This window comes from Capra hircus, chromosome 11 (genome assembly GCF_001704415.2).
Source record: "Capra hircus breed San Clemente chromosome 11, ASM170441v1, whole genome shotgun sequence".
Lineage (NCBI taxonomy): Eukaryota > Metazoa > Chordata > Mammalia > Artiodactyla > Bovidae > Capra > Capra hircus.
Genome location: NC_030818.1, coordinates 3,593,113 through 3,610,634, shown reverse-complemented (window position 1 = coordinate 3,610,634; position 17,522 = coordinate 3,593,113). Strand labels below are relative to the sequence as shown.

General features: G+C 50.5%; 1 protein-coding gene across 6 annotated transcripts in view; it reads right to left on the bottom strand.

Annotated features, from left to right (window-relative positions):
- INPP4A (inositol polyphosphate-4-phosphatase type I A) overlaps positions 1–15,778 on the bottom strand; it is a 117,277-nt gene extending 101,499 nt beyond the window's left edge. For 4 of the 6 annotated variants that reach the window (XM_018054888.1, XM_018054893.1, XM_018054894.1 and 1 more), the window contains exon 1: positions 15,561–15,778. The gene's annotated coding sequence lies outside the window, so the exon portion shown is untranslated. The remainder of the gene's footprint in view (positions 1–15,560) is intronic. The other 2 variants (XM_018054889.1, XM_018054890.1) reach the window with 2 other exon arrangements.

Below are 17,522 nucleotides of genomic sequence, written 5' to 3'. Positions count from 1 at the left end.
CATGTGCACGTCCAGACGCCCAGCTCCCAGGGGTTCCAGTCAGCCAGAAAGCAACGGACAGCCCCCCGAGAAGCGCAGCTTCCGGGGACTACAGCCTCCCTGGTTGGGGGTGGTGAAGGGCTGAGGGCTGGGCACACACGTGCGTGTATAAAGAGTGTATATACATGTGTGCAAGTGGCAGATGTAAGTGCCCGTGTGAGTGGCGTGTACAAGCATGACTGAGCACGCGAGAGGTGAGAGGCTCACACTGCGCGCGGGTGTCGGGCTGGGTGGAGGGAAGGTAACAGGAGCAGCGGCTCTGGCCAACTACACCCAGACGTGCAGCAGACAAGGGCTCATGCCCAGCGGTGTGTGGCACAAGGAGGGCCCCAGGCCTCTCCTATTCTGGGGTCTGCCATCCGACAAGCTTTGACTGTAGGCGCTGCCGGTGTAGTCCACGCCTCCCGGGTGGCTGAGTGGTACAGAACCCGCCTGACAGTGCAGGAGACACAAGAGACGGAGGCTCAGTCCCTGGGTCGGGAAGCTCCCCTGGAGGAGGGCATGGCAGCCCACTGCAGTGTTCTTGCCTGGAGAGTCCCATGGACAGAGCAGCCTGGCGGGCTACAGTCCATGGGGCCACAAAGAGTCAGACACGTCAGAAGCGACTAAATAAGAACATACATCCTTCTTGAAACGCAAATGCCTGTAAGAGCAGAACACAGTCATTTTCACAGACACCGAGAGTAAGCTGATGCGAAAGGGACAGACAGCAGGGCCTTGAGATTACCTTCTGAAAGGAAAAGCAGGACGAGGAGGGAGGAAGCAGGAGAGACACAAACAGACCCAGGTGTCTCTCAACTCTGCTGGTAAGGCCGGCCCTCCCGCCCTCAGAGGGAGATGGCTCTGGCGGGAGAAGCAGTCTGCCCCACCTGGGCCCCCACTCCAGGCCCCTTCCCACCCAGGGCATCTCGCCCTCTGGCCCTTGTCGGATCTCACACCCTGCCTGAAGTCCCCCCACCTGGGCAGTCCTTGCCTCTGGACACACCCAGGGCTCCAGAAATCCCGAGGGCCTACTGGGGAAAGCAGATCCAGCCCGCAGCCTCAGCACCTGGTGCCCCGAGAACTCAGATGAGACCTCTACCATTTCTGTCCTTTAAACGAGGAACTAAGGCCCAAAGGACCCAGGGCCCATTTCAGGCTCGTATGTTAAGACCCATGTGAAAGAGGGGGAGGCCTCAGGCCCTTGAGGTTACTTACAATAGCTGCCCACACCTCCTTTCCCCACAGAATTTCCCCAACATTTGCCAACACTTTTCCAACAAGCACAGAGACTTATCTTTCAAAGCAGGTAACAACTTGCAGCAAAGACAGCGAGTTGCCTCCAACGTCCATTCTTCCTTTCCTCCTTAGTACCAGGCCCAGGGCCTGAACTTCGGTTGGCATGGGGCCGCCTGCCTCCCTGACTGTGGCCAAGGGTTCAGCTCTTGCCAACAAGACACAAGGAGAGCTTGATGAGGAGTTCTCAGGGAGTTCAGTTGCCTGCAGCCTGCAAGGCCCCAGAGCTGGGGGCGCCTCTGGCTGCCTTCCTGGACAAGAGGGCTGGGCCCGGGGACAGGAGGGCACACGATCTGACTGCCCACCTCCAGACACCAGTACAAGGAGAGAAATAAACACCGCCTTCGACTAAGCCTCTCTTCCTTCAGATCTGCCGTTAACACACAGCTAGACGCTAATCTTAACAATTTTACCATTTCCCACTTAAATCCAACGGTGGACAATATCACCATCCTGGAGTGCTAAGGGCTGGGGATAAGGAAGGGTAGTATTTCAGATTTAAGTTGATTAACAGTCCCATTTCCCCAGAAAAAGAACTTTAGACAAAGCATTCTCAAATTTACCCTGGGCTCCAGGCTAGGGGGAGTACATTCTTATAAGAACTTATAAGCAGAAGAAGATTCATTTTGTTTGAATTATTTCATAGAACAGTTTCTTCCCAACACAGTCAACACTTATAATCCTAAAAAAGCTAAAAATTCTATTTCCAGGCCTGCTTGAGTAGCAAGTTTAAAAACTTTAATATACCGAATTCCTGTTCACTGCCCCAAACATTTAATAGCGTGGCTTGCATATTCATCACAGACAAATCTAGGTTATGAGGTAAAAATAGCCCTTGTTTTTATTCATTACAGTTCGTCCATTAAATTAGGTTCGCAGTCTAAGCCATGGGCTGCTAGTCGCCGTGACAAACACTGGTACAACTAACAGTTTATGATACAGCCAACCTACGGGTCTATAACAGTGGTCAGATCCTGTCACGGCCAGTTCCAAGGAATGATACAGCAATTACATCCCAGGAATTCGATCACAGCTCATCTAATCCTGTTTGAAATGAACCATATCGACGACAGTTGAGAACCCTCTTTGCCACAGAAGGGGCTGAGGCTGTGCTGGCTGCTCTGAGGAGGATGAACCTGCACACCAGACAGTGTGGCCTGAGCCCCAGGAGCCTTGGGGCTGGGGTGCAATCAGGCTCACAGCCCCGTCGGCAAGTCCCCAGTGCAAAAGGCCTACATGGTCCCAGGTTAGAAACTGATGGGAACCAATTTAAAACCTGGGTCTCCTTAAGCAAGGTGGCAGTGCTGGTATCACGGAGCATCCCTCTCTCTGAGCCAGTGACCCAACCCTGCAGAAGGCCCCTCGCTGCTCCCAACCCATCTGCTGGCTTTGCTTCTGTCTTTGACCAACAAGGTGAACACCTAGTCCAGGAAAGATATTTAACTAATTAAAGAATGATTAAACAATCAAGTTGACTCAAAATGCAAAGATCTTCCTCCTTCTGCTGGGGTTATTCAAAATGCCATACAGCTCAAAGGCACCTGTGACGGCAATCACAGAACACACGGCCTAGCAAAACACCAATATCTCCAAGTCTATCAGTGCTTTCAAGTAAGAGGCATTCCCGTCCTCGGGGGCTCCGCAGGGTTCAGGAAGACCCACAAATGAAGAACGTGACAGCTCTCACCAGTGGGGGCAGCCCTGAGCTAGGAGGAGGACTCTAGAAAGGGCAGTCCTCGGTCAGTTTTATCCACCTGAAGCTCCTTCTTTTCAATCATTCTGTGCTCTGGTAACTTTAAATCCATGTACCCTTTGAGTTAAAGGTCAAGAAGGTCTACTGCGAAATAAAACAGCCCTAAAAGCCATGGACGGAGGAGCCTGGTGGGCTGCAGTCCATGGGGTCGCGAAGAGTCGGACACGACTGAGCAACTTCACTTTCACTTTCACGCACTGGAGAAGGAAATGGCAACCCACTCCCGTGTTCCTGCCTGGAGAATCCCAGGGACGGGGGAGCCTGTTGGGCTGCTGTCTATGGGGTTGCACAGAGTCGGACACGACTGAAGCAACTTAGCAGCAGCAGCAGCAAAAGACAGTAAAAGGAGGTCGGAGAAGTCAGGGAAGCACGTTACGTTGTCAGAGAGAATCCAGAGATGCATGAGACAATGACTGTCCATCAATTGTCAGAGAAAAGGAAACTACTGGGGAGTAGAGTGGTCTCCAAAGAGAATGACAAGGATCTGGGCTTCAACACAGAGTGCTATTGTATTGGGGGACTTTGTGCAAAGAGCCTCAGAGTTGAGGAGTGGGGACAGGTCGCAGGGGGAGGAGCCAGGGAAGGTACCAGACGTTCCACATGGGCCGGGAGGAGTTTGGTCTGCACGGCGCACAGGGAGCGTCCATCTCCACTAACATGCCAGGCATCCTCCCGCGTCTCTGACACGGAGCTTCTCCATTCTAGAAAGCTGCTGCTGAATCACTGCAGAGGGGTGGGAAAGTGAAAGAGCACAAGGCAGGAGGTGGACTTCCAAGGCCACAGACTCAAGAAGCACTTCCCTAAACAGGCTGTGTGTATATGCGGGTATGAGCCCAAGGCCAGCCAAATCAAGCACACAGAAGGCTTCGCCCATGCTGCCCTCGGGCACCATCACCATCCACAGCAATGCAGGACTGGGGCCAAGGGGCAGAAATGCTGGGAGTGACCTTCACTATATGCACAAGGAAGGACGGGATAAGATTCAGGCCCAGCTTCACCAAGTCACCTGCAAACTGAGGGCAAAAACAACTGCCGGCTCAGGGCCCTGTGGGGCTCCTGTGCACAAGGCCTTTGGGCCCCACATCTCTAGAATTATAAGAAACAGCCTTCACTCAACCTCCATGACCTTCCCTGAGTTCCAATGGGCAGATTCAAACACTTATTAGGGAAGAGCGGGGATGCAAGACCAGGGAGAAACAGGCAAGAGGAGCCTTGGAGCAAGGTCCTGGTCCCTTATCAAAGAATATACACAACCATCCCTTGGAGCTGTTTTGTAAATACTGAACTCCCTTCCAGGTGGGAAAAATTGACAACTAATGACGGTATGCAGCCCACAAGCAGGTAGACCCACCAGCTGGACCTGAAGGCTGATGATGCTAACTCCTGCTTACCTCACCACAAACCCATTAAAAGAACGTCCACAAGCTGATCGCACCCTCTTCAAACAATCACGATAAGACTTCTCACTATCGGCCCCAAGTTGGGACACAGGGTTCTGGGGGCATTAGCCCGCTACGGCCCCCTTTGCCTGGCAAGGTAGTAAAGCTATCCTTTTCTACTTCACCCAAAACTCCGTCTTCAAGATTCTAATCAGCACCAGTGCACAGAGAAGCTGAACTTTCCGCATGACGCCTCCACCCCAGGTGGGCGTTGACCAGCTCGGTGTTTCCCCCAGGCCAACCAGCTCAGCCACCTCTCCTCCTCCAAACCAGAGTAATGACAGTGTTTGGAAGAGTCTGGGGCATCTTGGTGTTTCCTGGTACACAGCCCCATTCTAACTGGACTGTGTCAAAGATTCTATTTTATAGGTCATTTGGTTATCACCCAATTATGCAATGTGATCACTGTTTAGCATGTGTTTATGCAGAACACAGTCAAAGCAATCAGTAAGAAATGTGAAAATATTTAACATTCCACTGCACACAATCACTAGTTTCTAGGTGCTTTAGGGAAAAAAAAGTGTCCGCAGAAGACAGCCGGGTCAGTGGCCACCTGACCAAAGCTCTATGGGTCCAGAGCCCTCCCCCACTTCCCTCTTCCTCCTCCTGCCCACATCCTTCTCCTCTGACCTTTGCTGGCAGTCCCCTGCCTCTCAAAACCTCCTTCTTCTGCAACATTTCCCCTCAGAGGTGCCCTGAGCAGGACCCAGAGATGGGTCACACTCCAGCCTTCTGAACAGGGACACGGTAGGAAGAGGGGTTATCAAGACTGCAAAGACGCCGGGCCTCCTGCGGGAAGGTAGCTTCCCTGGATGGGCGCTGGGCCAGAGCTGCAGCGCACAGACCTCTGCTGCCTGTACTATTCAATCCACACCCCACCCCTCCCCATCAGCCAGGCGCCTTCCCCATTTGACACATAAGAGTTGACTCAGGTTCTTGTCCAGCACTTTCTCTTCCCACATCCCAGCTTGCCCCGTTCAAACACCAGACACAGACAGCCCGGAGACATGGTTGCAGAAGCTGTGACACCAGATTCACCCCTGCGTGAAATAACACCTGACCGTCGACAGCAGCCACGGTGACTTAGGCGCTGTCCCGTCACGCTCAAGCCACAAAGGTGAGGGGGTGTCACAGGCAAAGTGGGGCTGGCCTCAAAACAAGGCGGACACTAACACCTGTCCACATCTATCTCCACCTGCATCCCCGTTCCCTCCCTCCCTCGGGAGGCCGCTGTATGCTGATCGCCCTGTTAGAAGGATGGGTCAGGTATCCAGAGTCAAATCTTGAACCTCTGACAAGCTGACACACTCCCTGCCACTGCCTCCGCACACTCCACCCCACTCTGGTCTCCGCGTGGCCCTGCTGATGACCCCAAGCATAGTTAGGAGGGTCAAACACCACAAAAAATAAACCAGAGTAAGACCAGGCAGCTGAGGCCCTTGCCCTGCTGTCCTTGGGCGGCCAGCTCCACGACCCCAGCCCGCACCACGGAAAGGCCCCTCCTGGTTCAGACTGGTGACTTTCCAGCCATCGTGAGCCATGGACCCCCAAGGCCCCCTCCCCAGGAAAAGACCCCGTGTATGTACACCCAGAGGAGCCCTCTCCTTTCTGTGCTTGACTCTTGGATTTATTTAAAAACAAACAAAAAAACACAGTAAGAAACAATCACGATACCCACTCACACACCACGTGCAAATAACTAGGTGTTTTATTAAAAAAAAAAAAAAGCTTCCCCCCCAGTAGGAAATCTACTTGGACATTCTATATTCTATTTCAAAAAACGTTTAAATCCTGGTCACAACCTCAGGCTGACTTCACCACCAACTGCCGTCTGCAAACATGTTCTGGCCCCTCCCAGCCCGTCCACCCCTCGGCCGCTCTTCCTTCCTCAGCCATTAGCAGCAGAGCTGTGGCACTTAATCTGAGACGGCTCCCATACATCATGTTTACATATTAGGATGGACCCTGAAAGCCCTGCAAAATCAAGAAAATCCAGAAGAACCTCAGCGCTCGAGCTCCAGGAGAAACCTGGAACCCCGCGGGGAGGGGGGGTTCCACTCACCCAAACGTGCAGCAGAGCTGTGCCTGCCCAAGGGGATGACAACGCTGAACACGCACGGGGCGCCAGGGAGAGGACCTGCTGCCACTCAGAGGGCCCCCGAGGCCGCTGTCCCTGCAGGCCAGGTCCTCCGACATTCCCCGAGCCCCTACTAATGACACGGGTCCGTTCCTGCCTGGTCGAGTGAGAAGTAGCGAGAGTGCACACCCCACACACCTGAACGCGCTCCAGGGCCTGCTAGGGGAAGCGAGTCAGCAGGGCCCCAGTCCCCACGCCCTCGGGGGCTGGTGCTACCAACACCGTCCTGGAGGAAGGCCGGGGTCTCGCTCAGAGAGGCTGGAGAGGCTGCAAGCAGGAGCTGGGCACTCAGCCAGGTCCATACACTGGGGCAGGGGGACCAAGGAAGGCAAGGCTCCTTAGACACTTCGCACGCCCCTCGGCTGACACCACGGGCTGATCTCCCAACTTTTCTCTGCTGCCCGCCTTTTCTACAAACTTTCCTCTCTGGATTCTGGAAACAGCAGCCCCATTTCCAGTTGAGGAGTGGGAGGTGGCCTTGATTAGTCTAAGAGAGCAATTCTCATACTTGATCTTGCAGGAGAATCACCTGGTGGGCTAGTTTATAAACAGACCGCAGGGCCCTCCCTGAGTTTCTGATTCGGTTGGCAGGTTGGGGCATGAGACTGTATGCCAAACAAATCTCGGGTGACGTTGAGACTGCTGGTCTGCAGACCAGGCTCAGAGAAGCACGGCCAGGTCAGTCAGCCCGCAGCCTCTTGTTCTGGTATCTGGGGAGGCCGTGTGATCCTCACCACTCCCACTGGCCAGAGCGGGGCTGGGGACTGGCTGGCATGCCTCCTTCACACAGTCCCGCTGGCCCTAAGGATCATCCCAACCACTGGGAGGCTGACCCTGGGATGTGGAATCTAGGTCCTCAGTGAAACTGCTGCTAGAGAGGGCTCTGGCTGAGACCCTCAGTGTCCTTACTGTTTACCTGGCAGGCGACAGCACCCCAACCGACACAGCCCATAATCCACAACCCCAGGGAGACCCCTGAACTGGGCGTCCACATCTCCTCGGAGGGCCTGCTCTCCAGAAGCACCGGCCTGCCCACATGCATTTCCTTCACACTCCCAGGATCTGCACACCAAGGTCATCCTTCTTGAAAGCTCTAATTAATGGGCTAGAGAATGCACCGCTGAAATGCGAGCAATCCAGGACAGGGAAGGAAAGGAGGCCCACATTTGAGAGTGAGGGAGTTTTACCAGAGGCTGCTGTAACAGCCGCTTAAGGGCACGGGTGAAGTGCAGAGCAGCGGACAGGGAAGAGAGAGGCTTTCAGGAGACCCCAGCATCCTGCCTGCAAGTGGAACAGGTCAGGCCACGCAGGGTCTCAGGGTCTGGACAATGACCAGGCGTCTGAGGGAAGGCTCTGAGAGGTTTCAGGAAGGGAGCTGAGGAGAGCGGATCTCTTGGCGCCTCCAGCGGTCCCCTCCCTTCCTCCTGGAGGCCAGAGGACACCCATCTGTTTCCCTGACCTCATTCCAGAAAATGGACACCTCATCTTTATCCCCATAGCATGCCCGCCCACGCCAGATACTGCCTGCTTCTGACACCTTCACCAGGTGACCCCGACTGAGCAGACTCCACATGGAAGGGCCTGCGGTGTCTCAGCTGCCCCAGGTGAGGGACTGTGGGCAGACACGAGGGACCAACTGGGCTGGCTGGCAGGCATGTGACAGGGCACAGGCAAGGTCCAAAGAGAGAGGAGACGAGCACCCAGGAGCCCTGGGCTCCCATTTCCCACCTGGGTTATGTTGAAAGGGATGGGTAAGAGATTAAACCCAACGAGAAGAGGCTGCTCTGACTTCCAGTCCCACATGGACTCCCGCACATGCTCACCATATAACCCCGTCCTAAGCTTCAGTCCCTGGGAGCTCTGCCGGGGTCAGGCACCGCTCCACACACCCGACGGGTCTTAACTCCTTCACCCCTGCGACAAGCCTCTGGGATTGCCACTGCCTTCAGCCCAGTTTTACAGATGAGAAAACCAGGCACAGAAAGATGATGCTCCTTCCCCAAAGTCACACAGCCAATTGGAGGGTCCACAGCAGTTCCAGGAATAAATCAGTCGGCTTTGAGAGATGTATATGCTCACCAAACAGGACTGAGTCAAAAAATCCTTCACTGACACATCCAAGACAGGAATTGCTGCTACTGGGGACTCCAGGTAGTTAATGTTCATCCCCACATGGATACGCAAAGGCACTCATCTCAAAGTCCTGTGACGGAAGCTATGTAATTTCAAGGAAATGGTGCTAGATCTAGGTAGGCCTGGGTTCAAATCCCAGTTCAACGACTTATAACCACCCTCAGGTGGGGCCTTACCCACACCTCACCTCACCCTCCCCCACAACACCCTGTGCCTTCTCCCAGGACCTTGCTGAGTGGCACTCAGGAAATGTTAGTTTCCTTCTCCCTTAAGGATGAAAAAGGCACTGCCCTTAAAGATGTCGAAGGCTGCCATGAATAATGTCCTAACTTATAGTACGTTCCACAGTACAGTAAGATAAACAACCTAATGAGGAAAAATGGGCAAAGGCTGTGAACAGGCAATCCACAAAGGATATGAACAGGTAACTCCACAAAGGATGGGGAAAAAAAGTCGCTCAGTCGTGTCCGACTCTTTGTAACCCCATGGACTGTAGCCCACCAGGCTCCTCTGTCCATGGAATTCTCCAGACAATACTGGAGTGGATTGCCATTCCCTTCTTCAGGGGATCTTCCCAACCCAGCAATCGAACCCAGGTCTCCAGCATTGCAGGCAGATACTGTACCGTCTGAGCACAAGGGAAGCCCACAAAGGATATGACCAGGTAACTCACAGCTAAAATAAAAACTAGAAAGAAAAGGTTTTCGATACTTTTGGTAATTTGGGAAACATAATTTTAAAAGTAACATTCTTAATCCACTAGTTTGGCAAAAATTAACAATATTTGTACTCTTCAGTTCAGTGTTGGCCAAATTAAAGGGGAAAAGGGAATTTTACACATCATCTGTGCTCTGACGAAAAGAGAGATAAAGCCGCTTGGAAATGGGATGGGGTGAGGAGGGCAATTTGGCAAAGTTATGCATTTAATATTATGCATTAACCCAGAAGCAAAAAGATCTTAATGACCCGGGTAACCACAATGGTGTTATCACTTACCTAGACCCAGACATCCTGGAATGTGAAGTCAAGTGGGCCTTAGGAAGCATCGCTACAATCAAAGCTAGTGGAGGTGATGGAATTCCAGCTGAGCTATTTCAAATCCTGAAAGATGATGTTGTGAAAGTGCTGTACTCAATATGTCAGCAAATTTGGAAAACTCAGCAGTGGTCACAGGACTGTAAAAGGTCAGTTTTCATTCCAATCCCAAAGAAAGGCAAGGTCATAGAATGTTCAAACTACCGCACAATTGCACTCATCTCACATGCTAGCAAAGTAATGTTCAAAATTCTCCAAGCGAGAGAATTCCAGAAAAACATCTCCTTCTGCTTTATTGACTATGCTAAAGCCTTTGACTGTGTGGGTCACAACAAACCGTGGAACATTCTTAAAGAGATGGGAACACCAGACCACCTGACCTGCCTCCTGAGAAACCTGTATGCAGGTCAGGAAGCAACAGGTAAAACTGGACATGGAACAACAGACGGGTTCCAAGTTGGGAAAAAGAGTATGACAAGACTACATTGCCACGCTGCTTATTTAACTCACCTACAGAGTACATCACGAGAAACGCTGGGCTGGATGAAGCACAAGCTGGAATCAAGATTGCCGGGAGAAATATCAATAACCTCAGATACACAGATGATACCACTCTAACGGCAGAAAGCGAACAGGCACTAAAGGGCCTCTTGATGAAGGTGAAAGAGAGTGAAAAAGCTGGCTTAAAACTCAACACCCAAAAAACGACAATCATGGCATCCAGTCCCATCACTTCATGACAAGTAGATGGGGAAACAATGGAAACAGTGACAGACTATTTTCTTGGGCTCCAAAATCACTGCAGATGCTGACTGCAGCCATGAAATTAAAAGACTCTTGCTCCTTGGAAGGAAAGTTATGACCAACCTAGACTGCATATTAAAAAGCAGAGACACTACCAACAAATATCCATTCTGTCAGAGTCATGGTTTTTCCAGTAGTCACGTATGGATGTGAGAGCTGAACCATAAAGAAAGCTGAGCGCTGAAGACCTGGTGCTTTTGAACTGCAGTGTTGGACAAGACTCCTCAGAGTCCCTTGGACTGCAAGGAGATCCAACCAGTCCATCCTAAAGGAAATCAGTCCTGAATATTCATTGGAAGGACTGATGCTGAAGCTCCAAAACTCTGGCCACCTGATGGGGAAAACTGACTTCTTAGAAAAGAATGGGATGCTGGAAAAGATTGAAAGCAGGAGGAGAAGGGGACAACAGAGGATGAGATGGTTGGATGGCATCACCGACTCAATGGACATTAGTTCGAGCAAGCTCCAGGAGTTGGTGATGGACAGGGAAGCCTGGCATGCTGCAGTCCATGGGGTCACAAAGAGTTGGACACAACTTAGTGACTGAACTGAACCCAGAAAATCTACTTCTGGAAGTCTAGAAGACTGAAACATCTGTGTTGACAATGATGTGGTTCACAGATTCCACACTATTTTTAGAGCAGAAAACTGGAAACAACCTAAATGTCGATCAAAAAGGACAGGTAGGTAAATTACGGTACACTCACACTCTGGAATACAGACCAAACTTTTCACGTCAGTACATACAGGTCTCCAGGACACAGCATTAAAGCAAATCAGAGAAAATTCTGTAAAATGTATCTCCATTTATATTTACAGTGAGAACATCCCTCCACTGAGGAGGCCTAGAAGCAGCAAGGAGCACACCTAGCACCCAGATCTGGGTTTTTCATTTCCATTCTCCACGAAAAGGAAAAATGGCTGAACTCAGGACTAGAAAGTACAAGCTGAGTCCTGGCAGTTTGGGGCCAGAAAGTAAAGAAGTTCCCAAAGAATGAGGAGGACATGTCAAAAGAACCTAGGAGCCAGCTGGAAGCGGCTCCTGCAGGCCAAGTCTGGGACAATTTAAGCAGAAAAATTAATAAACAGGGCACTGTCTGGTGGTCCAGTGGTTAAGAATAAGCCTTCCAATGCAGGGGACACAGGTGCAATCCCTGGTCAGGGAACTGAGACCCCACATGCCGGGGGCAACTAAGCCTGCTTCCCACAGCCACTGAGCCCACACACCACAGCTAGAGGAGCTCCTGTGCGCGAGGCAGCTAGGAAACGCCCACCAGCGGCAGTGAGGAGCCCGCACAGCCAGAACTTTTTAAAAAAGAACAATGAGAGTAACTCTGTTGCATAAAGCAGGTATTCCTGAATGCAGAGATGTAAACTAGAGTAAATGAGGGAGAAAGGAAAGATCTTCCTTTTAGTACAATTCCAACTAATAAGCATGGAAAGAAACAATGAATCAGAAAGTCACCATCTGTCAACTATCATAACTGATCTGGGTAAGAATCATCAATGGATTCTAAAACAGCATATTTACATAGTCGCAAGCGATCTTACTATGATATACCTGTTAACAACAAAGGGAAAATGGTAACTTTCAGTGAGGAAAGCAGGCAGACACCCTCTTAATCAGGTGACGAAAGTCAGGATTAGTGAATGGGACTCATCAACAGCATCTGCCACCCACCACCTAAGATGCCTGCAATATCACCCCCGTGCCGCATCAGCCGAAAGTGCATAAAGTGAATCTAAGCAGGAGGAAACCGCATGCAAACCCAACCTGAGGGACATTATCCAAAACACAGGTAACTGTCTCCAAAACTGTCCAAGTCAGGAAATACAAAGAAAGACTCAGGAACTGCTCTGGATTAAAGGAGACTAAAAAGGCAGTACAGTTTAACACAACACATAATCTTGGATTTCCTTTTGCTCTAAAGTGGCTACTGCCAAGATCTTGAAAAAGATCTGCAGATGATTAGTGTTGCGTCGACATTTAACTTCCTGATTTTTAACCATCATACTGTTGTTCTGTAAGAAAATGTCCTTATTTTTATGAAACACACAATAAAGTAAAAGTGTATCAAGTCTGCAACATTAAACATTTCAGAAAAGAGTGTGTGCATCATGCTAAGTCACTTCAGTAGTGTCCAACTCTTTGTGACCCCATGGACTATAGCCCACCAAGCTCCTCTGTCCATGGGATTCTCCAGGCAAGAATACTGGAGTGGGTTTCCATGCCCTCCTTCGGGGGATCTTCCTGACCCAGGGATTGAACCCGCGTCTCCTGTATTACAGGCAGATTCTTTACCACTAGCGCCACCTGGGAAGTCCTGCGACAGGAGTGATCCCACACAAACACGAGAGGATAAAGCAAATGTCAACATTCGGAGAATCCGGGTAAAGGGTATTTGGGGACTCTGGATTATTCTCACAAGTTTTCAGCGAATCTGAAATAATACATTTAAAGATTTTAAGAGACCAACGTGTGCATATGCACAGAAACACAGGTAAATTCCTGGGGATTAAGTTCACGATGGTATTTTTCTTAAAAGTACAGAGACAAAACGAAGCCAGCCTGCCCCAGTGTTAATACTGGTCTCCCCAGAAAAGGCTCTCCTCACAAAGCTGCTGCTCCAGGACACTGGAAAAAGCTGTGCTGAAGGATCTCTCAAGACTAGGACTGGCTCCTTAATCAAGTTCCACAGAAGCAGCAAAGATGTAATCAAGCCGCCTTCTCCGCAAATGTGTGCTACGCTTCCTCAGTGAAAGCCAAAGACTCCCGAAGCGCTGAGCAGCTGATGCCGCCACAGGGCCCTTCCTGGAATACATAATCTCTAAAGGCGTTTCCCATAAGAAACCAGGATAAAACAGTCTTGGTCCCATGTCTCCACCTCTACTTTCACTGAATTCTTGACATGTTATGCCACGGGTCAGTCTGTCCCACGGGCTTTTTAGTTCCATTCCTCGGGTGCATTTGTAGATTTGCTGGCTGAGGAGAATGCTCCCAGGCAGGCAGCTGCCTACAGGGATCTGAAGGGCCAGTAGTTCTATCAGATACAACCTGTCTCTCGAGTGCTTTACAACTTACAACAACCTCTCATGGACGTTATTTGATTTCATCCTTTCCCTAAATTGATTTTCTTTTTAATTACTAACGGCTTAAAGTCTAACAGCAAGACAACAAAATGTCCAGTTTCCAAAAACGACAGGATATAATGTCTACTCTTGGCTTTGAGTCTAGAAGGGAGGCAGTACTTGTACCTGAGCAAACTTAACACTCTGAGATGGCCTAAGCCTAATGAAAAAGCTAAATAAGTGGCTAACAGAATAAATACAAATGATTCTACCACTGAGCTCAGTGGAAATATAGCCTTCCTTTCTATGAATTTTTCCAGCGTTTATTTCTTTTAGCCCTGTCTTCAGGGCAAACTCTCCCTATGACTGTAACTTTGGCTTATTTATAAGACACCACAGAGAACAAGGCCTTGCGGACTCCATTCACACGCGATGCCACCCCTGGGACAGCACCTCGGCCTCCTGACACCAAACCTCCACACAACTACACTGACCTTCCCACACGGGCACCATCATTTCAACTTTATTCCAAGAAACCAGTGAACTGACTCTTCCAGGAATAAGCATTTCCACAAAGAACCCTCCCAAACAAAGGTCCTAGCCTAAATCCAAAGGCAAAAATTCCTGATAAAGAAAGCCTGTTTTTAAAGAAAAATTAGGCTTCATTCTAGGACAACTATAGCTAGCCTATGTGCACTTACCAATGCCAAGAGCATCTAGATTCCAAAACAAACTCAGCACGGTAGGTTTTGTTCTCACCTTCCAGAGATGATAAAATTGAAAGACAGAGCTAGCAACTGGCAGATTCAGGACTGGCACATAAGACAGCTCGTTCCATCGCCAACCCTACTGCCCACAGTCCATACCATCCACCGTGCATAGAGATGAATCAGGCAGAATCTCACTGCAACATTCAAACTGCCACCCCACCCCCTGCTCCCTCGGTTTAGATGCCCAAATGGGCAGGCGGCAAACCCAATTCCACTCTTCAGCAGTCTCCCAACACAAAACCTATTAAGTGGCAAAGCAAGAAGACAAGATGGGCTTTACAACTGCCCATACTTTTTTCTTACCCAGAGGATTATTTTCATGACCTGTCATTATGGATGAACTCGGGGCAGGAGGAATACATGATTATGTAACGTCAGAAGGCAGGCGACAAGGGGAGAGAGAGCGGAGCCCATCAGACCCCACCACAGCTCCCTTAGCCCACAAAGACGTAAATTACCGTTGACGTTTTGAGTGTTTCAATCTCCTATGGCCTACACATTCAGGACTGGCTTTTCAACAGCCCGTCACAGAAACCCTGCAGGTCTTTCGGGCCTCAATTCATTGACTAGCAAAGCCATAAAGAAAGAAAATATCAAAAGCAAAGATGTCAGAAATGTCGTCGGGGGCTGTGGACCGGCAGAAAAGGTCAGAGTTTGGAAGGATGGGACCAGATTTCCTACATCGAGGGGCATGTTTATTTTAACCCGGTTCTGTTTACACCCGAAACACCGCGAGGCCTCGGCGTCTGGAGTCACTAAGACTCAGTCCTGGAGACGCACCAAGCAGGCGCCGCGACCTGCCTGGCCTTGGGGGCGCCGCGTCCCCGCATCCCGGCTCCCCGCCGCCCGCTCCAGCGCCCCGCTCCCCTCAGCCCCAGGCGGCCCGAGGCGTCATCCGGCTGGGGGTCGCTGGGGTCGGATTGTTCTCCAAAGACGCCACCGCCCGGGAACCGCTAGGCTGTACGATTTCCATGACAACCGCGGGCGCCTGACGCGTCCGGCGCGCCCGGCGTCGAGGTGTGCGCCGCGCCCCAACTCCGCCCGGGGAGCATCCCGGTCACCAGGCGGCTGGCGGCCGCCGCGATGCTCCCGGCCCGGCCACCTACCTGGCGCCTCCGGGCCCGCGGCGCCCGCGCCCTGCCTCCCCGCCGTCCTCGGTGCCGCCGGGGCGCGCGCCCGAGCCCCGCCGCAGCAGCGCCGCCTCTGGGTCGCGAAGTCGTGGACTGCAGTCTGGCTCCAGGTGTCGGCCCCCCGTCCCGGCCCGCGGCGCCCACCCCAGCCGCGAACCCGCAGCCCGCGCTGCAGCTCCTGGCCCGCCTCCGCCGCCGCCGCCGCTGCCGCCGCCGCCGCCGCCGCTCCGGGGGCCGCGCCGGCCCCGCCCCCTCGCCGCGCATGCGCGCTCCCCCAGCTCCCGGCAGGCCCGCCCTCGCCCTCGCCCGGCGGGTCCTCCTCCGCGGCGTTTCGTGTGGGTTCCTTCAAAACTCGCTGTCCGCTGTGACGAAATCGCCTGCGAGGAGTTCTTGAACTTCTGCACTTCAGTTGGACGATGGCGTGTTCGCCCTCAAGTATACTGAGGCTTGGAGGCCCTGGCGCATTCCCAAGGAAGAAGGCCCCGGGGAGAGCCGCGACGCCGGGAGCCGCGCTGGCCGTTTGGGAAGCGCGCCCCCGGGTCCTTCGGCCGCGTCTAGGAAACTGAACATTCAACCTAGAAACAAGCAAAAATTAAAACCATTCTTTGATGATACAGATAAGCAAAAAGAAGACAGGAGCTGCTAACACTCTTCCAGACTGTCCTGGTGTATTGTTCAAATATACACTTATAGACTTTTAGGAAATAGCAGCTCCTTACACCTCTCTCCCAAAGTTCTATTTTTTCCGTAGGAGGGAAATACAAAAGAGTCTGAAGTTTTAAAAGAAAAATTTCTCTTTAATAGGACTTTAAGACTTAATATTTCTCTTGAGGAAGGGAAATAATGGACTGAATATGAACATTTATCTTCGTCTTTATCAGAAAAAAATTCTTTAATGAAAACTAATTCAATAAACCAGAACACTTAGTCAGAGCTCACATCTCGCAGGTATAAAAGCAACAATGTACAATTTACTTTAAAAAGAGCAGATGTTAACCTGTTAGAAATGAAAACTAAAACTCCTCTAACATTTAGATCTGAGCTTCCCTATGTCACCAAAAGCCAAACGAGGACAATAGTCTGGAATTAAAATAAGTAAATATAAAACTATTTTTGAAGTTTATTTTCTGACTTTTTTCCTCTTCCGAAAAGAAATTTACTCACAAAAAGCTTTCTATTATTTCTTCAGATAAATGGAAAGAAATATCAACAGAACTTTAACCCTAGAATAAATTTAAAAAAGAAATCAAACTTGTGGAAATGCAAAAATACTTTCATACTTTATCTTCTAAAATTAAGACGACCATTATAAACCTGGTATAGCTAGGACATTCTCAGTTTACACCTTTCATTCTGAAAAGTGTTCTCCAAAGTGTTCAGACAATACATTTTATGGCCTTGTTAACTCTAATCAGGGCTTCCCTGTCAAAGGATCCGCCTGCAATGCGGGATTCCTGGATTCCATCCGTGGGTTGGGAAGATCCCCTGGAGGAGGGCGTGGTAACCCACTTCAGTATTCTTGCCTAGAGAATCTCCATGGACACAGTCCCATGGGGTCGCAAAGAGTGGACAGGACTGAGCGACTAAGCAAAGCAAAGCTTTAATCAAGCCAAGAGAATGTTTAAATCATTGACTTGAAAGCAACAACAACAAAATTTTAAAGTAACAAATTTAAATTCACAAACATCTAGAACTAGTCCAGCTTCCAATAACATTAGTCACTTGATTGCTGTGTAAATTCACTTTTTAATCTTATAAAGATTAATTACATTTTCAGTATGGCAAAGAATGGGACCGCAGTTTCAGTGTAGAGTGAACATTATCAAGAGAAAAGGGAGCCAAGTTTGTTGGTAAATATGGTACTGTGCATTCCCTAAGCATCACAACATAATAGAAGAAGGTATCCTAGAAGTGTATCTGTGGGAAGATAGCGCCATC